The sequence below is a fragment of the Ambystoma mexicanum genome, chromosome 5q (genome assembly GCF_040938575.1).
Source record: "Ambystoma mexicanum isolate Mex_15411 chromosome 5q, UKY_AmexF1_1, whole genome shotgun sequence".
NCBI lineage: Eukaryota > Metazoa > Chordata > Amphibia > Caudata > Ambystomatidae > Ambystoma > Ambystoma mexicanum.
The window spans coordinates 1,254,469,677-1,254,496,531 of record NC_090933.1 but is presented as its reverse complement, the minus strand read 5'-3'; the positions used below and the strand labels follow the sequence as shown (position 1 = coordinate 1,254,496,531).

Genomic DNA, 26,855 nt, shown 5'->3' with positions numbered 1-26,855 from the left:
ACATGCTAAGTGGTGAGTCGGCCGGCTCACCACTTGGGCCAATCAGGACGGCGTGCGATTTGAGTTGCCTAGGCAACTCAGTCCAGGGTGCCTAAATCCCCCTCCACCCCTCCTAAGTACCCCAGACAGAGTGGCACCACTTTGGAGGGCTTCTGTGGAGAAGCCCGCCAAAAAGTGGAAGAAAGGGCTCGACTTAGGTTGGAGTCACAGAAGAGAACACACACGCCATTTTAGAACCGAGTTTTGGCAAAAAATACCAACCGGAGAATTAATAATTAAATAAACCGGCGGTATGTTCGAGGCTATCGTAATTAAATAAATGAAGATAGTCGCCTCGAACAATGGGAAAATCCCATAGAGAAATATTTGCGGTTGAATATAAAAAGTAGTATCCACTGCCACCAGCCAAAAACTCGATCAGGGGGGACGGAGACGTGCCCCCTCGACTAACAGACCCCGGGGCAATCGAATTGCCCCAGCCAGTACGTCCACAATATGATGGTTTGTACTGGTTCTGTTCAGAATTCAAGACTAGTAAAGTCAATGGTGACTTTACATGCCCTGGGAGACAGTAGTCAGTCCTAGGGTATAGAGTCTATACTGGGGGGTCACTATGACACCCCTGTGTTACTGCACTGAGGGTGCTGTGTAACACACATCACAAAAACACATGAAGCCCTATGGAGTAAAATACCCCATAGCCCATTGAACACATCTAGAGTCAAAGGAACACTCTCAAATCATGTCCAAGAGTGAGGGTAAAAGAGTCTCACTCTTGGCAGGAGAAAGAAATAAACCCCAAAAATCCAGCAAAGCTGCTGGGGGACTCAGTAGGTTAGGAAATTCAGCCTAAACAGAGAATTCTCCCTAACATTGTGACTTCAGGGTTCTGGTTTTCCTTAAAATAATAAACCACGGCGTCTTCCGCCTCTCCCCTGATCACCTGGTCCAGCAGAAGGGTATTATTGAGCTTCCAGAATCTGGGAGGTGGACCAGGGCCCCCCAGGACTGAGAGGTCCGCCGAGACTGGTGCGTGATCGGATACCATGCGTGTATGGATTTCAATGTTGATAAAGCAGGGGAATAAAGTGCCAGTAGCTAATAAGAGGTTGATTCGGTAGTGCCCCCCCGTGCGAGTTTGAATAGTATGTGTAGTCGCGGGTCTCTGGCTTAGCTACCCTCCATATGTCCAATGTGCCCGACTCTCTTAGCAGCCTGGCTAGGGCCAGCCCCCGGGTGACATCTGGGTTGGACGGAGGCAGTGACTTATCCCTTACGGGGTCCGGGACTGCGTTAAAGTCCCCCCCCAATGAGGAGGTATCCCGTGGTGAAAGTCAGCAACAATTGGAGTAGCTCCAGGATAAATTTGTCCTGATTTGTATTGGGGGCGTAGATCCCCCCAATTGTAATTGGCTTTTCGGCAATATGTCCTTGTATGAGGAGATATCTTCTGTGGAGAAGCCCGCCAGAAAAGTGGAACAAAGGGCTCGACCTGGTTTGGAGTTACAGAAGTGAACACGGATGCCATTTTGGCACCGAGTTCTGGCAAAAAATCCCAACCGGTGAATAAATATTAATTTAATAAACCGGCGGTATGTTTGAGGCTATGTTAAAAAGTGGTAGCCTCGAACAATGGGAAAATCCCATAGGAATATATTTGCGGTTGAATATAAAAAGTAGTATCCACTGCCACCAGCCAAAACTCGATCAGGGGGGACTGGACAGTGCCCCCTCGAACAACAGACCCAGGGGCAATCGAATTGACCCTACCAGTACGTCCACAATATGATGGTTTGTACTGGTTCTGTTCACAATTTAGGACTAGTAAAGCCAATGGTGACTTTAAATGCCCTGGGAGACAGTAGTCCGTGCCAGGGTATGGAGTCTATGTTTGGGGGTCACTATGACACCCCTGTGTTACTGCACTGAGTAAAAGAAGTAAAAGAACCCATATCCCATTAAACACATACAAAGTCAAAGGAACACCTCAAATCATGTCTAAGAGTGGGAGTGAAAGAGTCTACCTCTTAGCAGGAGAAAAGAGAAGAAAAAAAATTCAGCAAAGCTGCTGGGACTCACTAGGTTTGGGAAATTAGCCTTAACAGAGAATTCTCCCTAACACTGTGGGTGCCAGCCCCCATACCCTACACCAGGATGAGAGGGGGACCCAGTGCAGTGTTGGTGCTCGTGCGTCCCAGGGGTATTCCGAGAGGCATGGCACTAACCTACCACAACAGTTTCGGGCGGATCACTGGGACCCACCGATCAGTTCGGGTCATGCTGCTTTCGGGGGCCTGCGGCGCCTGCCGGCGCATGATCAGCGGCTGGCTGATGGCGAGCCGGGTTGTGACTGGGAGCGTGCAACTGTCTCGGCATCCTCGCCAGTGGATCCCTTTCCCAGAAACCGGTCTGCCTCCTTTGGGTTGCGGATCTGCCTGCGGGTCCCTTCCCATTCAAAGCTTAGGGCTGTTGGGTGGCTCCAGCAATATTGTATTTTCTGTTTTAGCAGCGCAATGTTGGCACCTCTGAAGGTGATTTGCTTCGAGGATCTAGCCTCTCTCATTATCTCCTCCTTGACCCTGAAAAACTGGATCCGGGCGAGGACGTCCAGAGGGGAGGTTGATGCTTGTCTTGGCGCTTTGCGGTGGACTCTCTCGATTTCTAGAGGGGTGCTGTCCGGTAATGTTATTATGAACCTGAACAGGTCTTTGGTGAAGCCCTCAAGCTCAGCGTTGGTTACTGTGGTGTGGATCCCACGGATGCGGATGTTGTTGCGGCGGGATCGGGTCTCTGTGTCCTCCTGCTTGGTTTTCGAGTACATCGCACCTGGCTTCCAAGGCCCCTATTCTATTTAAGCCGCACTCCAGTTCGAATGTGTTATCGCACAGGCTATTCTCAACTTCCTCGGTGCGTTTTTCCACCTCCTCCACTCTTCTGTCCAGGGAGGCGATCTTCTTGGTGACATCTTCTGTGCCCTTCTGGATCTCCTTGGTGTTAGCTAGTAGAAGATCTTTTAGGTCTGGTTTAGTAGCAAAATGGTCAATCTGCGATTGCTCCGTTGTGTGGGAGCCCCCAGGTGTTACGCCTGCAGCGAGGTCAGGCTTTCCTGCTTTATTCTGGCATGTGTTGGTCATCATTGTCGCGATGTCTGCTTGCTTTGCTGCTTTGCTGCTTTTTGCCATGGCACCGCCGGTTGGAGGGGGAGATGCCAATGCTACGGCTTCTTCCGTATGCTCACAGATCTGAGGCACCCTAGCGGGGCAGAAGACTTTGCTCCGCCAGGTGTGCCATGTGCCAAGGGGTGCTGGCACATGCCTCTTTGGTGCTGCTCCGTCTGGTCTGGCGTGAGGGGTGCGGGCTGCTACGTGCGCTGGGTCCGTTCGCAGTGCGCTTTAGGTTGATTCTTGCGGTGCCCGGTTGTGCTCTGCTGCGGTGGTGGGGTGCTCTCGGGTAGGACTTCATTTGTGACGCTGCGCATATGTCTCCGCAGCACGTCAGGCCCCTGTGCCCCGCATTCCTGTCGGCACCCCCAGGAGTAGGCCTTCGTTACTATGGATTATCTGCAGGCGAGCTGTGCAAAGCCCCGTGCCTCGGGTGCGGATGAGCTCTTAAATTGTGTTGCGGTTCCCTGCGCCTGGGCCGGGGTGTCGCCAGCCGGCTCCTCTGTGGGCACCCTAGGGATGCTGCGCTTGGTGATTGGGTCGCGGGTACAGGGAGTTCCCCGGCCCCGCTCCTGGCAGTGCTGCGTTGAAACCGTAGGGTGATGTGGAAAGAGCTCAAAGCCAGGGGCCACTTTGGTCAGGGGTGGCGCTCTGCTTGAAAGCTGGGGTATTGGTCTGTAAGAGGAGGAGCATTTTTGTACTGGCGCCCATAGGGGGGATGTCCAAGAGTGCTCAGTTAATGTTGGAGGAGGGCCCAGGGAAGGCAGCAGCCGTCCGACGCAATTGTAAGTGTAAGCTGTCCCCCGCGCTGGAGTTATCTCTGCTGTGGGCCGCCCATGGGAAGAGCCGCTCGCTGGGTTGCTGGCTGGTTCCAGGAGTTAGTCAGAGCAGTGCTGGCGGTGCTGTCCCGGCTGTCACATGTCCGCAGGATGGAGCAGCAGTAAAGGCGCCTGGAGATCCGCCGAGGGGGCGCTCAGGTCTGGCGGGGGATGCAGGTAAGTAGGTGCCGGGAAGTGATCAGCTGTGGCCCCCGAAGGCGAGAGAGGATGCCCACCCTATTGATGGGGCTTGGGCTGGAGCTTTGTAGATGTTCCCCCAGTGCGGCGCGTGAGGGCCCCCCACGGCCCGCCCCGCCAGGCGATGCGGGCGACCTCGGCCGGTTGTTGATGGGAGGAAGGTGGTGTGGAGCCCCGCCTCACACGTTGCACTGCTCTGGTGCTCCCAGACCAGGGGCGCCGCGTCCGCGCCTGACTCCGTTCACACGGGGAGGTCACCGCCTCACAAGCTCCTTTTGGGCAGTGCTGGAGGGTCCAAGCCCGTCGGCTGCACGGGTGTATGGCTGCGGGGAACTCACGGCCTCAGCAGCCCGCAGAGTATGCTTCCAGGACCGCTTAAAGGGCTCCCACGGCGACACCACTCGGCGGGGGCGGATCCAAGCCCCATCAGCAGCATGCGGCCCGTTGTTGCTATCGGTTATTCAGCGAGGGCATGGGCCGCACTGTGCATCGCGGCCCCTCCCCCCTCGGCTGCTGCGGCCGATCCGGGAGCCCGCCCACCATCTTGGTCTTCTCGCCGGCCCGGTGGAAGAGCCCGGAGCCCGCCAGGCCGCGGGGACGGTCCACTCAGCTCCCGACCCGGCTCACCGGAGGCAATAGGTGCTCATGCCTCAGCCGTGTTAATTATAGGGCTCAGTGGCGGCTCCGACCGCAAGGATTCACTCCGACGATGGGGCTGACCAGGAGCGCTCATGGAGCCATGCCGTGCGGTCGGCTCCCGGCCACGCCCCCCAAAAAGTACATTTTTACATACTCGCCTAGTTGGTTCAATAGAGCCTGCAGTCCCCTGGGAGTTTTAGCCAGTAACACTAAGGGCTCTGATTCATAGAATCCAGCGCAGAAACAGCATAGGCGCTGCAATCCGAGAAGGAGCGTGCGCCATGCGTGCGCCAGCCGCGGTGCAAAGTAGCAATTGCGCGCAACGCATATTCATGGCTTTCCCGTGCCATAACTAGCCGTGGCGCAGTAAACATCCAACTGCACCAGTAACGCCCCCAACACTGCCCATTGCACAGGAAAAAGCCAGTGAAATGTCCAATACGGCGCTATCCTTGGCCCAGCACACACCCCCCGTAATCGCGTGAAAAATCAGAGCGTACCCCTCTCGCAGCAGTCAAATCGTGTGAAAATGGCCTTGCGTACCCCCGCAAAATCCTGTACCCCGCTCGCGCCAGTCAAATCTGTGAAAAGGGCCTTGCGTACGCCCGCGAAATCGCATACCCTGCTCGCATTGCTCAATAGCAAGGACACGTAACAAAGCCAATGAAGAGTGACACATGCACCAAACCATTGAGAGCAGACACCACTATGATTGGGATGAATACTAATGTATTAAGAACAAAAACCACACCAACTGAAACATAACCATGAAAATTAAAGGAATGCCAATGAAAATGAAATCCAAAAGAAATGTGATATTTAAAAATGAGAAACTCCAAAAAGTGGTCCATGTTCAATGTTTGTCCTCCAAATGAAAATGGAAATCATAAAAAAACATTACTCCATGGTGGAAAAAAAAAAAGAAAAATGTCCAACTATGTACAAGTCTGAAGGGTCCATGATCCCAAAATCCAAATATATATCCTTAAAAACCCTAAAAAAATAACTTTCCAAAATGTGGAGCAAAGTCCATTAACTCCAAATCATAAAAAAAAGGAAACCTACCACTAAATAACTATTTACAAAGGCAGCGGTCTAGTCCTACGACTCACCATTTTTACCAAGAGTTTCGGCCAGGGCATCATCAAACTCTGCGTCAATATCCCGGAGACGGGCCTGTGCTCCCTCCTCGAGGGCCCGCAGGGACTCCCTCGTGCTCCTCACAAATTCCCTGCGAGTCTCCTCGAGGAACTCTGCCCACCTCTCTGCCCGACTCAGAGAGGCGGGCGGAGAGGCGATGGTAAATCATGCCCACTGCCGCTCTGCACCAATCTTCTGGCCCATTCGCTGCAACACGGAAGACACAAGGTCCAGGTCTCCCTCCTGCCCGATGGCCGATGCCTACCCCTCTGATGTTGATGGCTCGGAGTCCTGTCGCCTGCTACATCGAGCCTGCTGCTGCCAATGAGCCCTGTGCCTGCACCTCCAGGACTGCCTCCGGGATGATGACAACCCCCGGGGGCCGTCGTGCACGTGCCCTGCTGCAAGGTGCCTGCACAACCTCCATTGCCACTGTTCCTGTTGCTGGGGTGACGACCTCTGCTAAACCTCCAACTCCCGACTGTGGCAGGGATGTGGTCTTCACCAGACTGGCCACCGTGGTTGTGACAGGTTCACAGGGGGCCCTTGTGGCATCTGGGCTGGAAGACAGCAGGGCGGACGACTGGCGCATAGTTGAGGAGGAGAGGGTCGCAGCAGTGCCCAGCACACGTAGCAAACCCGTGACAATGAGCTGAGCTAGCCAGTTCATGAGGGCCCAGACCTCTTTGTGATGACATGCAGGCACCCGCCAGGAAGCCTGCACATCATCACAAATAGCGCCTGTGCGCCTCGCGATACCGGCTAGCATGGGCTCGACCCTGTCACGGATTGCCTGGACCGCAGGTAATGGAAAGTCAGCTAACGTGGACACATCCGCTACCTGCGGACCGGTCTGGCCTGAGGCATGCCCGCAGGTGTGACCTGTACTGCCTCCTGCCCCTGCCCCTGGACTGCTCCGGTTGCACCTGCCTCATCACCCTCGCCAGGCCCCATGTGCTGGTCTGATGCGGCCTCCGCCTACTCTTCGCCCACCACCAACCTGGATGACTCCGAACCGTGTTCCGCATTGGATTGCCCCTGTGGGGGCTCACATGTCCCTCGCGCTGCCGATGAGCCCACGTCCAACTTCACCTTCTTGAGCTTCGCCTCAGCAGCTTCAGCCGTAGTTGCAGACGCGGCATCAGTCTCCTCACTGCTGGAAGATGTTGTAATCTGGGAGGATGAATGGGCCTTGCGTCTCCGCCTGGTGGAGGCATCCCTGCCGCAGTGCTCCACAGCGCTGTCTCCTCCCTCTTCCTCCATCGCCGCTGTGGATAGGGAGACATTGAACACAGGCATCAGTGTACCGAACAAATGTCTGCTTGACACAAAGCAAATGCACATGAGTGGCACTGTCAAGCGTCACAACCATCATCACCCTCCACAACACACAGGTCCGGGCAAGCAACACACATGCACAAACGGGCATGCTACGTGCAACATACATTTGCATCCATGTACAAGGCACTGCCGGCACATCAGAAGAGGGGCTGAACCTCACATGCATCTTGGAACATGCACACACATCTCCTGACAGTCATGCATCAGGCCATGTAGACCTGTCACCATGCACTTGTGGACAACTGGGCCGCATGAGTCAATCACGCATTGAGCATATGTCATGCATCCATGGGGTTGGCCAGTCACACACTCACCACTCATACACACGCACATGTACACCATGCATGTCCATGAAGGTGACATAAGCATCCATGTCTCACACCTCTCATGGCCAAGTCCAGACACAGCCATGCAAACGTGTCTGTCGTCACATGCTGGTGCTCATCAAGCATTGCAACACAGACCCCATTGATGTGGAACATGCTTGATTGGACTCATGTGCAGCACTGTCATGGACATGCACACAGACATCCGTACATTCGGCATGCCAGACATAAGGCCAAGGTGCACACTCCAGCCACACCTCGACATGCACTACGCTGGACAAGAACACATGGACACTTACCACTCGACTCCAGGCGGAGCGCCATCTCTAAGACCTGGGTGTGCAGCTCTGGGCTGATGTGCTCCAGGACCCTCATCTCATTGTTGGTCCCCGGCGCCCCGCTCCATCACCAGACTCGACGAGGCGCTGGGCCTTGTTGAGGGTCCTGGACCTGAAGTCTTCCCAGCTCTTCCGAACATGTTTGTAGTCGCGTGGTGCCACCCGTTCAGCGTTGATGGCACCCACGGTGTCCGCCCAGATCTTACTCCGTCCTTCCTTGTCGAGTTGCGATGGTCGAGGTAAGAGGGCATCATAATGCTCCAGGACTTGCTCCACCAGGATGCCCTCTGCCACTCTGCGGGGGGGTTGCCACTTGCCCCAGATGTTGCTTGGTCCGACATGGCAACCTCCGAGGCAGGTGTGGGTGGGCAAATGGGTCCTGGGGCTGGGCTGTGGAGCGATGGAATGGCAGTCAGGAGTCTTCTGGGTCAGCAGAGGTGGTCTCAGCAACAGGATTTCTAGCAATGGCTGATGTGCAGGCACCAACTTGCAGGGCACGTGGGCAGCAGGCACAGAGAGTGGGCTGGCAGCAGCAGATGGCTCGTAGGAGGCAGCTCGGGGCATCTGAGGCAGGTAAATGGCCTTGTGGGCAGGAATGTGGGTCTTCTGTGTGCTTTAGCGTGACCAGCCGGATGCAGAGTGACTCCGCACGTGCAGAAACAGCGCGTTAGCATGTAATCAGAGGAAAGGCCCTAAGTGCATAAGTTACATGACGCGTGCGGGATGTTGGGCATTGCCGTTCAGTACGGGTTAAAGCTCTGCGTAGGATGCCAGTGCACTGTATGTGCTTTTCATGGGGATCGACACGTGAGATTATTCTTCTTGTGGGTTTACACGTGATTTGCTCACTACTGTGGCAGTGCATACTTCTTGTTTTGGTGGTGGAGTTGCTGACGCACACACCCGTGTGTTTTATTCTTCATTTTTCCAGGCAGACGGTGTGTCGCGCATGTATTTTTCCCACTGTGGTTGCCCCTGTGTGTCGCTAACCCCATTTTTGAGGTCATAGTAGCCTACGTGTTCCAAGGGTATGCATTTCTGGTGTTTCTGGGTGCCACAGCATACTGCGGGATGTTAATACCACGCACGTGGGCTACAGAGGGATCGCTTGCAGGTTTTCTTTTGTTTTTTGGGTGCCTGAGCGTTGGGTGACCCATCATTTTTCCCCAGGGGTTACAGACAGCCTTGCAGGACAACTGGGGTACGTTTTCAATCACGTACCCTGCCCCCTTTACTCCAATTGCCCAGGACAATTGTCTGCACCTCCCATTCACACTTGTACATCAGTGCTATGACTGGGAGGGCAACAAGTGGTGAGGGAGGCAAAGCTGGGCGACCTCCAGAGGTGGACAATGTAGGGGACGTGGCCAGGGTGGCCAAGGTGGGGGACTTGGCCAGGTTGGCAGCGGTGGGCAACATGGGCAGGGTGGCCCACGGGGGCAGTGTGTCCAGGTCCTTTCAGGGACAGCCATGCATCCACAGCGCCGTCAGGCCCGACAAGCAGTGCCATCTGCTGTTACAAGCAGGCAGATTGTGGAAGCTGCAGGGGCAGCTGCAGCTGACACCTGCCCCAGCTCAGGGCCTGCTGGCCCGGCCCGGATTGGTCACGGAACAGGCACGGGATGACTCACAGGCCGACTTCCGTATCAGGAAGTCCAAGCCATGTATGGTTGTGGGATGTATTAACCCACTTATGCTCTGCCCTGCGGCATCACTGTGTCCTGGTGGTGCCAGAATCATCAAAATGGCCGCAAAACCCCTATGCGCGCCAAAACCTATGGAATTTGTGTTCTACAAAGTACAGAAAGATGGCTGCCAAATCTACCATGCATGTTGTCAGTGGTGGCACTCCTGAAACATATCACTGGGCTTCACAACAAGTAAAAATGGAGCCTGCATGAAAAGCAGTGCTTACTAAAAGAAATCCGGAATCTTTTTTTTTTCTTGTTTGCTGAAAATACAGAATGCCTGTCCAAAACACCATCAAACATCCAATATTCTTGCTCGGTGTTACAAGTCACTTCATTCAAAAAATCATTATGAACAGGCAATGTCCAGAAACGCTGGATTTGTCATCAAAACACCCACAGCACAAGTTTGCCTACCTGTGGGATCTGTCAAAATCTGGGTGCAGTACCAGTGGCCGCCTGAATGACTGTTTTCAAAAGCCTGCATTAAAACTGTAAACTTGTGCCACTGAAATCAAATGTCTGAAAACCAAGTGACCTGTTAAGAGTAACTTGGGTTGTAACTATTTAAATTTCATGGTTTAGAATCTGAAATAAGTATTGTAGCTGCTTGTTTGGAAATTACAAGTTTATTTAAACCAAGAAAAAATTGCAACAAAATGACATTTAATTTGAGCCTCACTCCAAGCCAAACCAGTAGAACAACTTCCCCCACAGGGGCCATGACCTCCCTTCTGCTCTCTTCACAAGGAGCTCACACCCATGTGATGATTAAGGGGTGGGAGGAGAACTTGGGCTGCTGTGGGAAGAGGACAATGGACATCCTCCTACTCAAGGAGATGCAAATCAGGAAGGATCGTAAATCGCCTCTCCCAGAAGGAAGGGGGCGGAGATTGCTTCTGAGCTGACAGGAGGAGAAGGAGGCGGGGACAGACAACCCTTTGTTGATTCACAAGGACAAAAAGCACATTTTAAAAAAAAGATTGATGATTTACTGTGTATAATTGTGAAAAATATGTCAACAAATTTGTGAATGTGATTTTTGGCAGCACGGTTTAAGAGACGCCAGAACTCTGGGCGATGTTCTGGGAAGTAGTAGTGGAAATGATGGTCTTAGTCCAAATGTATTTATGTCAATAGCATGAAACTTCACACGCTTATGCCCATATACAATGTGCACAGTTGTTCAGGACAAAAAGTGCGTAATTCTGTCAAAAGCAGACCCAAGATCCTACAGCGACGGGGCTTGGAAGAGTGTCTGCTCCACAAAATATTTTATCTAGATATGTTATTGTTATAAAGATTGCACACATGTAAAATATGTATTATACTAAAAGTAGATTTCATGTTCAAAGGGTCAAGGGGAGGATTCTCTGACTCATAAAACCACATCCTCATGGTGACCCCCTGTTTTCTCCTCTAATCAAGGGAGAGAGGAGACTCTAGCCAATAGCCTAGCTGGGGGGCGCGCTTAGGAAAATCCAGCACACACACCGATTTACCATATGCATAAATAGCGAAAGCTGAGGATTTAGAAAAGAGACACAGATTCACCCACTAACCGATTGCTGGCGGAGCACCCTGCGAGAGGACCAGACATCTTCCAGACTCCAGAAACCTGGCAAACAGAAAGGCCCATTTCTATAGCTGAACCATTCACAGCTTGGCCTTATAATTCCAGAAACCAGGATTTACCCCAGACAACTAAGGGGAACAAAAGAAACAGCCAGGCTGTGCTGTAACTGCTTTCCTGCAAAAGAATTATTACCAGAATCAAAAGATCCAATACAGTTGTGCCGTGCTATGACCAGATAGCTGTGACCAGAGCCATTGCTGACGCAGTCCAGTCCGGTGTCCCCAGCAGCCTGTCCCAGTCCTGTATGCCCAGCCGAATTTCTGAGCAGAATCCCTGATCTTGACGGACCAGAATTCCTGACGGTTCTGTTCATACATATATAGTGAGTATCCATAGTATAGAACTGTGTCACTAGCCTCTGTACTGTCATAGTAATCCCTATCCAAACCCATCCTCTCTTATATTCAGAACCTGCATTGTTAAAAATCTTTTTGAATTGCCTGAACTCTCTATCTCATCCCTACTATCTTCCTTCTGTACTAGTATTGTTAAAAAATATTTTTGCGCTCATATAATTCATCTGAAGAAGCAAGCTCCTCGGCAGCCAGTCGCCCTGATTCAGTGGCACCCTGATCTAGTGGCTGTGCTTCCGTGTGGTATTTCCTTCTTCATAGTCATCCCGTACTGTAAAGAAATCCTTTTTGTTTTTTGAAAGCGCATCCCTGTTTTCCAATTTTATGCCTATTTGAAAGAAAAGTCCTCCACGAAAACGTCCATAACTTCTTCAAATGCTATGCTAGAAACAAAATTTAAACGTCTGCTTGTAGCTAACATCCACAGCTTTCCATAGAACATAGAACCGCATCTCAAATCCATAGTTTCCCCGCAATCGTGATTACCGCGCACAGAAAAGTTTGCTGCAAATTTTTGTTTTGGCAAAATATTACATGTGTAAAACAGCTTTTGATTGCACCCGACCTCAATTTTAAGTTTTCACATTGCTTATTAGTGTCAAATCATTGCTAGTGTTTGTCTGCAACCATATAAAGTGGCTCACATTAGAATTTGAACAATTTCAGTGATTTAGCCCATATTTAGTGTTTTACCCATTCCATTCAAAGACAACTTTAAAACCATTTGGACAGTTTGACAATCAATTCTATTTCTCTCTTGTGTTTGCTGGGGGGAAATTGGGATTGACATTTGCTTGTGTTCTGCATTCCTGAAACCTGTTCTCTCTTCTCCTAACTCTCTACATTGCATATTGGGGGGTTGGGGGGAGTGCAGGGGGAAATAGTAACCACATTTCGAGGGGATTGGGTCCTCCGACGTATTCCATATCTATGACATGTAATCACCACAGCTGTGCTGCTTCGGAAACTTTTTCGGCGTCTGCGTCCTGCGTCGATGACGTCGATGCGCCGCCGTCGAGGACCTCCTCCGACGTCCGACGTCATCCGATGTGATAAGTAGGACGCACGACGCCAGTAGCCTCAGTTCCGTTTTTTCCGCGAACGTGTTGCTTCGTGTTTCTCGGTTCTAGCCTCGACTCTTTGGAGTTCTGTTCTTTCTGGTTCTTCGAACCTGTTCGTTTGTGAATATTCCTTCGACGATGTCTTCCGCTTCGTCTTCAACCCCGCGTCCGGGCTTCAAGAAGTGCGGGGAGTGTGGGTCCAAGATGTCGGTGACTGACTCGCACGACGCCTGCCTCTGGTGCCTCGGGGAGGCCCACGACACGGATGACTGTGTCGACTGCCTGTCGCTCACGTCCAAGGCCTTACGCGAACGTAAGAAGAAATTGTCGGTAGGTCGGGTGTCCAAGCCCCGGAAGTCGAAGTCGGCGGGGCTTTCGACGGATGATTCGAGGGGTGACTCTCCGCGTCATCGTCGGAAGTCTCGTCGGTCTTCTTCTAGTAGTCGGTCTCGCCACTCCTCAGCCTCTTCGAGGCATTCTCGGAAGCGCCGTCACCGGTCGCCTTCCAGGTCCTCTTCCGAGGACTCTGCCCGGCACGTCGGTTATCCCACCAGCCGTGCGACGCCGGAGGAATGGGCTTCCTTCGGGAAGAAAATGTTGGCGATTCTTGAGTCGCAGGGTACTCAACCGTCCGCGCCCCCGAGTGGGGTCGGCCGTGTGAGGTCGAGAGACACCGCTCGCAAGAGTGGTCGGCACGAGTCACGGGAGAGGTCCCGTTCGGACAAGGAGGCTCGTTCTCGCCGTACCCGTTCCAGGTCCCGGTCCTCGACGCGTTCGAGACCGTGTGCGCCTGTGCAGTCTTCGAGGAAGACATCGACGTCTGAGGCGTCGAGGGCGTCGACAGGCTTTCTCGTGGCTCCGGCTTCGAGGAAGTCGTCGAAGCTGTCGACGTCCAGGTCGTCGAGGGACACGCTCGGGACTCTGGCTTCGAGGGCTGTGTCGACGCCGCCATTACTGGAGGCGCTGCATCTGACGTCGACGCCGATTTCGTCGACGCCGATCCTCTCGGCGCCGTTGCCGGTTTTCTCGACGTCGGCGCCGATTCGCTCGACGCCATCGACGCCTTTCGTGTCGGAGGTGCCCCGTGTCTCGGGTGTTCCCCCTAGGAAGGCTCTGGTTAAGAGCAGGCACTCTCGGGTGCCTTTCCGCCACTTGGATTATATTTCAGAGGCGGATGAGGATTCGGATGGCCTGGTTCCTAGTCAGGTGCCAGATGACATTGTCTCGGGCCATAGTCAATTTGACGATTTGAGGCAGTCGCTGCATGATGCCAGTGGACTGGACACCTCTCCGGAGGTGGAATTTGGTCGGCCTGAGCCTGGCTCCCATGCCGATTCCTCATACCGGCGCCTTATGGCTAGGGTGTCTGAGTATCTGGGATGGTCTGCTCCCCCAGGGGAGTTTGTGCAGGATGATCTGACGGACATCCTTGATGTTGGTCCCCCAACTGACCCGGTACTGCCGTTCCATATGGCTTTACAGCGTAGGGTGGCGGCGGCTTGGACTGCTCCGGAGAGTCTCCCGGCAGTGGGCAGATCCTTGTCGCGAAAATACCGTCCAGCCAGTGGCGACCCCTGCTACTTGACCAGGCACCCCACTCCGGAAAGTTTGGTGGTGCAGGCGGCCACGGCCCCGGCAAAGCAGGCGTCGTACCCTACCATCCCTCCTGATAGGGACGACAAACGTTTTGATGGCTGGGCGAAGAAGGTGTTTTCTTCTGGTGGTATGGCGCTTCAGGCGGCCAACTCCATTTGTGCCTTGTCGCGTTTCACGCACACTCTGTGGAACTGTGTTGCGTTAGCGGCTGAACATATTCCCGAAGGGGACGAACGGGATGGTTTCCTTGCTATGGTCCAGGATGGTAAGGATGCCATGGGTGAGTCCGTTCAGTCGGGTTTGGACTTAGCTGAATGCGTCAGTAGGTCCATGGCGGCGAGCACCGTGATACGCAGGTTTGCGTGGTTGCGGAAGTCTGGGTTTGCTCCTGATGTGCAGTCCCGGCTCCTCAACATGCCCTTTGATGGTGAACATCTTTTTGGCAGCAAGGCTGACGAGAGCCTTGAGAGGTTGCAGACCTCAAAAGCTGCAGCGAAGTCGTTGGGCGCTGCAGTTCGCCAACCTCCGCCTTTTCGTCCTAGGGGACAGCAGTGGAGGGGTGGCTCCTTTCGCTATTACTCGTCCTTTGGTAAAGCAAGAGGAGCTGGCAGTCAAAGGGGCCAACGCAGGGGTACCAGAGGTGGACGACAAGGTACCCGTGGTGCCAAGGCCGCTCGGGCAGTTGCCTCTTTGCCCTCAGGTAACGCCGCAGCCGCTCCTACTCAGTCATGAGGCCATGTCCCATGGTTCGCCGGTTGGGGGAAGGCTGGCGCAGCATCTTGTAGAGTGGCGTGCCATTACTTCAGATGTGTGGGTTCTGGAGATCATAACCCACGGCTACTGTCTTCCCTTTCGGCACAGGCCTCACGACAATCCACCGGGGAACCTCTCTTTGAAGTGTCCGGATCCGCTCCTTGCGCAGGAAATTCAAGCCCTGCTGGAGAAAGGCGCCATAGAACTGGTGCCTGTAGCGGAGAGGAACGAGGGTTGGTATTCCCCTTATTTTTTGATTTCCAAGAAAGACGGGGGATTGAGACCCATCTTGGACTTGCGCGGTTTGAAGAAACTCCTCAGGAAGGACAAGTTCAAGATGGTTACTCTCTCTCAAGTCCTCCAGGCCCTTCAGCTTCAGGACTGGTTGGTGTCACTCGACCTCAAGGATGCTTACTTCCATGTGCCGATCCATCCCAAGCACAAGAAGTACCTGAGGTTCGCGGTTGGCGACTCGCACTTTCAGTTTCGGGTCCTGCCGTTCGGTTTGACCTCCGCCCCGAGGGTTTTCACCAAGCTCATGGTGGTGGTGGCAGCGCATCTCAGGCAAGGGGGGATTCACGTCTACCCCTACCTGGACGATTGGTTGATCAGGGGGAGCTCTCCCGAGCAAGTCCTGGATCATCTGTCCGTCGCCTGCCACTCCCTTCACAGGCTGGGCTTCTCCCTCAATTTAAAGAAGTCCCATTTGACGCCAACACAGAAGCTCCAGTACATCGGAGCAGTGCTCGACACTTCCCTGGGGCAGTGTTTTCCTCCCCAGGTGAGGGCTCTTCACATTCAGCAGATGGTGCACAAGTTTCAGCATGCCCAGACGCTCCCGGCGTTCGAGTTCTTGAGGTTGCTCGGCCTCATGGCATCCTGCATTCTTCTGGTGCCAGAGGCTCGCCTGCGGATGAGATCTTTGCAGTGGGCACTCAAGACGCAATGGTCGCAGTCCTCCGGCAGGATGTCGGACCCGGTTCAGGTGCCGCCCTCGGTCACCCGGGACCTTCTGTGGTGGGCCGTCGAAGGCAACTTGATGAAGGGGGCTCCATTTTGGCTACCCTGGCCGGAGGTGACGATCGTGACGGATGCATCCCTCACGGGATGGGGAGCTCATGCCAACGGGCTGACAGTCAGCGGTCGTTGGTCTCCGTCGGAGTCCAGACTCCATATCAATCTGTTGGAGCTGAGGGCCGTCAGGCTAGCCCTGAAGGCTTTTCTGCCGACTGTGCGAGGAAAGACTGTCCTGATCATGACGGTCAACACTGTGGCCATGCACTACCTCAACAAAAAGGGGGGGGCAGGGTCACTTCCTCTGTGCAGGGAGGCGATGCAGCTCGAGTTCTGGGCCATCCGGCAGGAAGTTTCGATCTCGGCAGTTCATCTGGCCGGAGACGAAAACGTGACGGCGGACGCTCTGAGCAGGCAGAGCGCGATCTCTCACGAGTGGGAGTTGGCTCAGGAGATTCTCCTGGAGATCTTCGCCCTTTGGGGGACCCCTCAAGTGGATCTCTTCGCCTCCAGTGTCAACCGGAAGTGCGAGAGGTTTTGCTCGCGGGAATTTCCTCCGAAAGGAGCCTTAGGAGACGCGTTTGTGGTGGAGTGGTCATTCCCGCTGCTGTACGCGTTTCCTCCAGTCCCCGTCATCCCGCAAGTGCTGCGGAGGTTACGGAAGTTCGGTTCCCGGATGATCCTCATTGCTCCGGCGTGGGCTCGGAGGACGTGGTACCCGGACCTTCTCGACTTGTCCATCTGCCCTCCACGTCGTCTTCCCTACCGAGATGATCTGCTCTCACGGGAGGGGGGTCAGGTTCTCCATCCAGAGGTCGGATCCCTCAACCTTCACGCTTGGCTTCTGAAAGGTTGAGGTATACGGATTGGGACCTCCCTGAAGACGTGATGGAGGTGTTGCTTTCGGCCCGAAGGCCCGCAACTAAGTCTCTGTACCGTTGCCGTTGGCGTAAGTTCTGCGACTGGTGCAGTGTTCAGAATGTGGATCCTTTTGCATGTGACATCCCCATGGTTCTGTCCTTTTTGCTTTCTTTGGCCCACAGGGGCTTGCAAGTGGGTACCATTAAAGGTTACCTGGCGGCGCTGTCCATCTTTAAGCGCTCATCTGAAGAATGTTCTTACTTTAAAATCCCTTTAATTTCACAGTTTCTGAAAGGGCTCACTAATGTGTTCCCTCCGTCGCCTTTCCTGGTGCCCGGTTGGGATTTAAACCTTGTTCTTAGGTTTCTTATGGGTGCTCCGTTTGAGCCTTTACATTCTTGCCCTTTGAGGCTGTTGACTTTGAAAACTGTGTTTTTAGTTGCGGTTACTTCCGCTCGCAGAGTGAGTGAGTTACAGGCACTTTCTGTTAAGCCACCCTTCACTGTATTTCACAAGGACAGGGTTGTCCTTCGAGTTCGTCCTTCTTTTCTTCCAAAGGTAGTGACGGAATTTCATTTGGCCCAGAAGATTGTTCTTCCGGCATTCTATCCTCCTCCGCATCCTGGTAAGGAAGAGGAGAGGCTCCACAGGCTTGATCCTAGGAGAGCTTTGAGCTTTTATGTTTCTCGCATGTCCCGGGTCAGAGTGGACGATCAACTCTTTATTGGTTACGCTGGTAAGCGCTTGGGGCAAGCTGTGACGAAACAGACTTTGTCACGCTGGATTATTTTGACCATCTCGGAGTGTTACCGCTTGGCGGGTAAGGACCCACCGGCTGGCTTGCAGGCCCATTCTACCAGGGGCGTGGCTGCATCTACTGCCCTGCAGAGGGGTGTTCCTATTCGCAACATCTGTGATGCTGCCACCTGGGCTTCAGTACATACATTTGTACGGCATTATTCCCTCGATTCCATCAGAGGGCAGGATCTGGCCTTTGGCAAGGCGGTCCTTTGCTCTGCTATTTGATTGGCTATTCTAAATTTTGTTTCTAAATTCTTTCCCTCCTCCTTGATTTGGTACTGCTTTGGGAGTCTGTCATAGATATGGAATACGTCGGAGGACCCAATCCCCTCGAAGAACAAGTTACTTTCTTACCTGGTAACGTTCTTTCGATGGGATGGTCCGACGACGTATTCCATATCGCTCCCACCCTGCCTTCCCCGCTGCAGAATTTCTGTTGCGATTGCAGCTTACGTTCCGCAAGGCTTTGTGTCGGACTGGCAGTTGACTAATGTCACACGTTCTGGGGGAAAAAACTACAACTGAGGCTACTGGCGTCGTGCGTCCTACTTATCACATCGGATGACGTCGGACGTCGGAGGAGGTCCTCGACGGCGGCGCATCGACGTCATCGACGCAGGACGCAGACGCCGAAAAAGTTTCCGAAGCAGCACAGCTGTGGTGATTACATGTCATAGATATGGAATACGTCGTCGGACCATCCCATCGAAAGAACGTTACCAGGTAAGAAAGTAACTTGTTCTACTATTTGATTTGAACACACACCCACAAAAGTATTATTGCTGTGCTGCATTGTTTTTGCTCATTATTACTCCTTGTGATTAAAGAGATTGCTTAGTGTGGCATCACCCCATTGGTGATTATTGTATCCCCATTAAAAATAGTGTGATTATATTGTGAATATATAAATAAATATTTTAACTTTGCAAGCATGATTCCTGGTTCAGTGTGACCGGGGGGGGGAGGTACCAAGAGAGGGGTGTGATATAAGTGGTACATCATTCAGAATGAAATAACTTTTAGACACAAAATAAATGAGGATTTCAGTTGTGCATTACACGCTAGGCATTGACTTAGGTGAAGTTCCGGATTGAAATAACTTGCATGACGGAGAAAGTTGCTGTCCCAGGCCACGTGGATCTGGGGCAGCAGTGTCATCTGCTGCCCCGAGCAGCCAGGGTGTGGAAGCTGCAGGGGCAGCTGCAGCTGACACCACCCCGGCTCCGAGTCACCCAGCCATGACTGTGTTTGTCCCGGCCCTTGACACCAAGGCAGTTGTGGCGCTGGGTCCTGGTGACAGCACCCAGCAGCCAATGCCTGCAGTTAGACCTTCGGTCGTCATGCCATTGCCTGCTTCCAGTGGCCAGTCCACCTGCACTTCAGCCCCCACTGATCAGAGCGGCAGAAGCCACTCAGGGTCCGCACCACCTCCTAAGAGGAAGAAACGTGCTCTTGGCTGGGACCCCAGACACGGCTTGAGCCTCCAAGACATCAAGAAAGCGGAGTTTCAATGAAGTGGTACTGGACGCACTTATGGGCTATGTGTCGGTACACGGCCGCGACATGCTGGTGACGGCAGGGTGCAAAACTACACCTGCTCAGCGTAGGGCCCACTGGTAGTGCATCGCGGACCGTATTAGTGCCTTGGGTTGTGATAAGCGCACAGCTGATGATTGCTCGAGGCGTTGGAACGGCCTCCGACACCGAGCAAAAAACAGGCTTCTAATTACGCCTCTACTCTGGTGAGTGGAAGTGGGTCACCACCAGAGGACGATGAACTCGCTGAACATGAGGCGATTGCTGGAGGGTTCATCGCAGAGGGTCAGATCCAAGGCATGGGAGACCTCCCGGTTTATGAGACCATGTCCGGTGAGTGTTCATGCGTGTGTGTCCATGCCATCTGTATTTTGCTTGGGTGATGTGTTGTGATTGACTGCCAGTTCAGGCTATGTAATCATGACTGCCATGTGTGACCCATGCGATGCTTGACTGATACGTGCTTGTTGTGATGCAGACTGCATACAGACCATGTGCTGCACACGGAGGTAATCCTCATCACCATACCTGCACCCTCCTTCCATGTCATTCACTGGCCAGCCTCTCTTGTCCATATTCTTGCTTCAAAATATGTTTGTGGATAGCCTGTGATGATCTTTCACTCCACTCTCGCCCTCTGTCGTCACATGACTGACGTCTCTGTGAGATCACCCTGCAAGCTGATCCTCCTCAGAGGCATCCTTCCTTGCCTCTCTATCCCCCAGCAGCTCGCCATCTCCATGGGACTATTGATTCCCATGCTGGATTACTGCAACGGCATGTTCCCAACTGTGAATATACACTCTTCCCTCTGCAGCTCTGCCAGACATGGACTGTGTGGGACATCCTTTGATCTTGATGCAGGGTCTCTCACTCAGACTGTGCTGATGGCACATGCTCACAGTGGCCAAGAGTGCTCATTCATGGACCCTGTGCATTCCAAGCAAGCCCTCATGGGTCCGGGCCAAGCTCCCCATTCGACTCCATCTCTGGTATTTCCTCCTTCTCATGGTATTTGATCATCTCTTTCCTGCTCAATCAGGGTCAGTGATCCTCACGCCCATTTGTTTGGGGTTCTCGTCTGTGTCGAGCGGATGCCTCCTTCTGGTACAGCCTCCCTGCCTCTATGCAACTGCTGTTGTGGGTTCTCCAGGTCTGGGGGCACTTCTGATGCTTCCTAATGTGTTGTGCTTTCTGTCCTCCTCTCACCTGCTGTAGTCCCAGATGACTGTGAGAATGCAATTGACACCTGACCACACTGTTTGCTTCGACACGGTACTCTGAGTAACCATTTTGACCCATGCACTGCCTCCAAGCCATCCCCTCACATTTGGGTTGTGGTTCACTGTATCCCTACAACCCACTACCAACCCTTTGCACATGATGACTGCACTTGCCCTTACGCTGCCATCATGACACAACATAGTTGAGGCTGTACACATGCACTGCGCTGCACCCACACACTTCTGAGCCCTGTTTCACCCTTCGACATGCCTATTCACTTGTTTGATGTCAAAGTGACCTAGCATTAATGTATCCATGAGCCTCCATTCACTGTATTTCAACACCCTAGCGTTGTTGCATACTGGAACACGTGTGTTTTGTCGTAGTGATTTCCATGTACTGTCTGATGACATGCATTTTACATGGATCATGGACAGTAGTATTTAACTTCCATCTGGGGCTGGTTGACAGTCCTGCCATGGCTATGCTACGTGCCATCTGTGAGTTGGCATCTGTCATGTTTCTTGAAGGTCCATGCCAGTCACAGACTTGTGTGTGATGTATGTGCTATGCACCATGCAGCACATGTGTTATTTTGCCATTTTACACTCATCCATGTCTGCTTTCAGGGTTCCCTTCCACTTCATTGGCACTGCGTGCATGCCTGAGTTTGTGTCGTATTTGACATGTCTGATTCATGTGTTGGATGTCAAAATTGTAATACCTATGTGTGTGGTATATGCTGTTGACATGTATGTTCATGTCTTCTTTTTGTTTTGTGCAGGGGATGAGGCACTGGAAGCAGATGAGGAGGAGATGGCGGAGGGGGTGGAGTGTTCAGAGGCCCAACCAGGCACCAGTGGAGGCCGTGGTGTGGTACCCCATGAACATCCATTGGTGCTACAGACCATCCTGGCCAGGGGTGTCTCTGAGTACACCTCTGAGGATCTCTATGCCTCTGGTGCGGAATCGGATATTGAACCATATGTGCTGTTGCAGGTGAGTGATTCTGGCATGGATGCTGTTTTGTCCGACACACCTGACGTGGACGTAGACCCACCAAGGGGCCTTTCAGTGTTGGTAGGTCCGCATGTGGTGGTGTGATGTCCGGCATCGCGTTGGCTGTGCGCCACCGGATAATACTGTGTGGGAGAATTCCATGTATGCCATTGCACAGCAACAGGGGGCATCATGTGCAATGATGGCTCAGGGCGTGGAAAGGGTGGCCAATTCCATCCCCCCCAAAAGGCAGGTGGAGCTCCAGCAGCAGGCAACACGGTCCACGTGCCGCTCACACATGAAGGACATGTTGGCCGCCTACAGGGACCGATGGGCTGAACTGGGGGCTCTGCGCACAGCCATGGCTGCAGAGGCACTGGCCCACAGAGATGCCCTGAGGGAAGAGAACTACTCTAGGTGCACTTGAGGTGGCCCACAGTAGACGGGCAGAACATCAAGTGGAGCAGCTGACACACAACATCTCGGCTGAGCTGCAGGCAAGCCATGAGGAGACCCGTGTGTCACGTGAGGCCTTGCAGGCGGAACTCTGTGCTACACGTGAGGTGCTGCATGGGGACCTCCAGACCATCATCCTGCAGAACCAGACCTTTCAGACCTGCATGCTTGCTGCCATGGAGGAGCATGCTGTGGCTATGCGTGGTCAGCCTCCTGTACCACGCACCCCTTCTCATAGTGCACCAGAGGGTGACGACAGCAACGACAGTACTCCCACTATAGGTTAGCCATGCAGGCCCTGAGCCCATGGAGGGTTTTTTTTTTATTCTCAACATCCACACATATGGGTGTTGAGTTGCACCCTGCATCTTCTCCCTCCTTGGAGTCCCTCACCCCCCCCCCCCCGGTCAACCATAGCCATTGTTCCATTGTTTTTATTTATTTATTTTGTAATTGTTTTTTTTTAATCTATTGTGCATTCATGTAACAGTGTGTTACTTTGTGTGGCACTCCTGCTTTCCTTTTCCATTGGCTCACAAGGAGGGCACCGCGGCACCGTGTGACAGTAACTTGCACAGAGGCATTGGGCTTCCATCATTTCTGTGATGAGTCTGAAGTCCAAACTGTGTATACACCCCTAGTGGGGATTCATGATGGTTTCTCCAGTGCATGGTTGACATGCATTTTCGTTTGCATATTGCTAATTGTGCATATTTACATGTTACATCTTCATGTATTACCTTGCCTGTCTCCATTGTTGATGCACTTCATGCTGTATGCGATACCTTGACACATTTAGCTAGCAGCGAAGCACTCAGGATGGGAGGGGTCCATGTGCTGGCTTTGTCACATTGTCCAATTGTGATTGGTTACTGTCTGACGTTGTCACTGTTGGGTCCTGTGTTCATGATACGCTATGGTGGTAAATATATGTTCATGTGTACGGTTTGATTTTGATGTGTCAGAGGGAATTGTCTCTGGCCTGTTTCCATTTGTCACGGTGCACTTTGTGGCATTTGTGTCATGTGTTATGATATGATAGGTTATTTATAAGGCGCTTAATACCCAGAGGTTTCTAAGCGCGGACCCGGGGATCAAACCTGTGTTGCTCTGTGTCGTCTTGCTTCCAAGGCAAGCATGTTGCCGCTGAGCTATCCTCCCGGGTTCATGTGTTGTGCATTTATTTTGTTGTTTTCATATTGCATGCCATGGCATGGTGTGTCGGGTGGGTGACATGGGGTTTGGGAGGGTTTAGGTGACATACCAGTATTTTGATGTGCTGTTTTGCAAGGGGGGTAGTGTATTGTGCACCTTGAATGTGTATCTTTTGGTCACACAGGATTGGGTTTAAGTACCTAGGGATGCACACAATATAGCACTTCCAAAGACACATTCTCAGGGTGGTAAGGTTGTGACAGTTGACTGTCCCTTTGTCATCATCGATTGTCAACTGGAATGTGGCAGGCCTGTGTGCACTCCGCAGGGGTGGGAATTTAGATGAAAAATTGATACACAAGCTGGGTACAAGCTGCCTCGCCACGTGCCCTTTCCCCTCCCATGCGCAGCGGGTGTGCATGTGGGTGGGGATACCACCATGTCCACCGGTACGCCCGCTGTGTTGCAACGTTGTGCAGGATACATGCTGCCATAATGATCCTGCACACTACTTGGGTTGCATATAGTAGCTGTCCACCAGAGGGGTCAAGGGAGAAGAAACGTGACTTGAGCACTCCGAATGTGCGCTCCACTATGGCCCTGATTGCAAAATGGGCTGCGTTGTATCTTACCTGGAGTGGTGTGGTGGGGTTCCGTATTGGCGTCATCATGTCGGTGCTCAGAGGGTAGGCACTGTCCCCTGGGGAGGTGATAAGGGTTGTCATTAGTTGGGTTTGTTTATTTGTCTGTGTGTGACATGCATACATGTGCACAGGCATTTGTACTCACCAATGAGCCATGTGTTGCCATGACTCCCAGCGTCCAGGTCCCGGTTTAGGGGTGGCATTCTGAATATGAAACTATCATAGGTGGACCCTGGAAGTTTGCATAGACAGAGGTGATGATTCCCTTGGCATCGCATACAGCCTGCACATTGATGGAATGCCAGTGCTTGCGGTTGCGAAAGATGTGCTCAGTGGCCCTAGGTGGGGCCACATGGGTGCAATCAATGGCACCAAGCACTTTGAGGAAGTGTGCCACCCCATAAAAGTCCTGGATCATGGCCTGCCTTTCTGCGGTTGTTCTGGGCATGCATATGTGCCTGCGGACTGAGGGGTGTGCAGTCATGATTGCCAAGATCTGGTGTAGGCAGCGTGACTGCGTGGGCTGTGAGACGCCACCAACTATGGCAGTTGTCCGCTGAAATGACCCAGTGGCCAAAAAATGCAGGACATTGAGCACCTTTTCCAATGTGCTCAGTGCTTGGGAGCACAGGGTGGGTGATGTGAGGTCATCCTCCCACTCAGTGACCAGGTCTAGGATGATATGAGGTGGAAACCTATACCTGCCATAGACCTGCTCATCGGGCATCACAAAAAGGCTGGTCCTTCCTCCTGTGGTGGTACATTCATCGTAGCTGCATACGCGCGTTTGTTGTTTGCGCGCACTTTTATGCATTGGCTTTGGTGCGCAGGGGCGGTTCCGACAGCTTTCGCCAGGCGTACGTGTTTCTGGGTTTGCGCGGCTTTTGCCGCGCACCTCTGTGCACTGTTCGATTCCATGAATATGTGTTCTTAGCGCGTGTGTGGCCGTGGCGAGGATTTTACTGAATTGCTTCCCCCGTAACGCCCACATTTTCACTTGGTTTTTCTCCATTTGACAAGTTCCGCCCCCTTTTTAGGTGTGTGCCCTGGACGGTGGGCGCCACCGCTGGCTGTAACGCGCAAGGCGTTCGTGGTGTCGCAGTGACGTGTTGGACCTGCCCGGATACAGCGCAGGTCTCAGGTAAGCCAAGCACAATGTGTTCCATGAATGCGTATGCGTGCAAAAACGGGTGCTTTCGGCACACATTTATTCCATGAATTACCCTGCAAGTCGTCAGCATAAAACAGCCAGGGGATAGGATATTTACCCAACTTCGGCGGGTCGGAAACTACTTCAGTCACATGATGCTCCATGTCTGCAATAAAGAAATTAAAGAGGGATGACGCCAATATACACCCTTGTTTTACCCCACTGTAGGTGGCAATGGGGTCGATAAGTTCCCGCTCATAGATAGTGGGACCTCTATGGTTGTTTTAGAATGTAGCTGATCTATCCAATACAGGAGATGGTTTGGACAGGCCGCTTTAGTCAATTTATCTAAGAGTAGCTCCCTGGATACTGAATCAAATGCGGCCTGGAAGTCTATAAAGGCTATTTTCTCTGGTATTCTTGTAATGTAATGGCATGTAAGGTTTGCAGGTTTACAGTAGTCCCTAGACCCACAACAAAACCAGTTTGCTAGGGATCTTGTAGATTTGTTGATGCTATCCATGAATTAAAATCCCTAAGTATGAGTCTGGCGAATAATTTGCCCGGGACATCTGATAAAGTAACTGGGCTAAAATTTTCAGGGGCCTAGCGGTGTCCTTTTTTGTATATGGGGACTACGATGGATTGTCGCTAAAATGATGGAATTTGGCGACTTTGTATTGCCTGATTGAAAATTACCCTTAATATTTTGGCCCAAGCTTCAGGATGGGATTTAATCATTTTGTTAGACAGGCCGTCAGGACCGGGAGCATGGGAGGAGCTCAGTTTCATTATGTAGAAGAGTATATCTTCTATATCAAATCTGATATCTTGGGGCCTATTCAAAGAATGAGATCTAATCATGCAGGAAAATGGGGTGGCTGCATACAAGGTTTTATAGTAGGTTTCCCATGCTTCCTCTGGTACAGTGTTTGTGTTCCCATCTGTGATTTGCCATTGGCTTTATTCAGGAGTCCCCATATAAGAGCAGAATTCTTAGATGCCATCGCTCGGAGCATCAAGATGATAGCTTATCCAAATTTTCTGGAAAGGATGCAATTCCCAATAGATTTTGAAAAGTTTAGCCTATTTAGACTGGACTGGTGAGATTCTATTTGAAAAATACATTTTTGCCTGAACAATTGCTTGTTTATTTTTTTTTATTTACTTGATTGAATCAGATTAGCGATTTTTACAAGAAAAGAAAACACGAAGAAGACACACATGTAGAGTAAAGTTGAAGTTAAGATTAAGACGCGTTCTCTGCGTATGAGGCAAGTCCAGTTTTGCTTGCTAGTTAAGAGACCCAAGAATTTGTTTCAGTAGCGGCTTGGTTGCAATTGTCCAAGTAGTTCTTTCACCACCAATTAATCTTTCCCACCACACCGGTTCTTCTTGGGTGTAGGAAGAAGTCAGGTGCGCCAGCAAATATTTAGATCTTATAGCCTTGGGTCCAAGGCAATTAAGAAGTAAGTGCCGTATTGTTTCAATCTGATCATCTTTTGGACAAAAACGGCATTTGTTTGAATTTGCTAAGCCTCTAACTGCCAAAATCTCATTAGTTTGGAGGAAGTTGCGACGGCCTCTTATGAAGGTGTTCCTTACTGACTTATTTGGACATTTTCCAAATAGTTTGGTACACAATTTAGTTTCCTCAACTGTGGCGGAAGATAGCCTGTCGATTTGAACTCTGCAGATGTGTCCAGGTTCTTTATCCAGTCGAGTTCCTCTATTTTTCTTTTTATTTTCATGGGGTTTTGTATCAGCTCACCCTCGAGTATTTGGATTTCGTTCAGCTTTGCTTTACAGCCTTTCTCCCATGCTTTCAGCATATTGCACCTGGTTCCCGTTATTTCTGCTCTGATCATGTGTAAGATACATGGACAGTTGGGGAGCAACGTTTTTCTATAGGGCATCATACTGTTTCTTTCGATGTTCGCTTGGAGGGAAAGGAGACTTAATTCCCA

General features: G+C 52.0%; 1 protein-coding gene across 1 annotated transcript in view; it reads left to right on the top strand.

Annotated features, from left to right (window-relative positions):
* The window catches only part of NAPRT (nicotinate phosphoribosyltransferase), a 1,537,890-nt gene that overhangs the window by 1,480,041 nt on the left and 30,994 nt on the right, over positions 1-26,855 (top strand). The window lies entirely within an intron of this gene.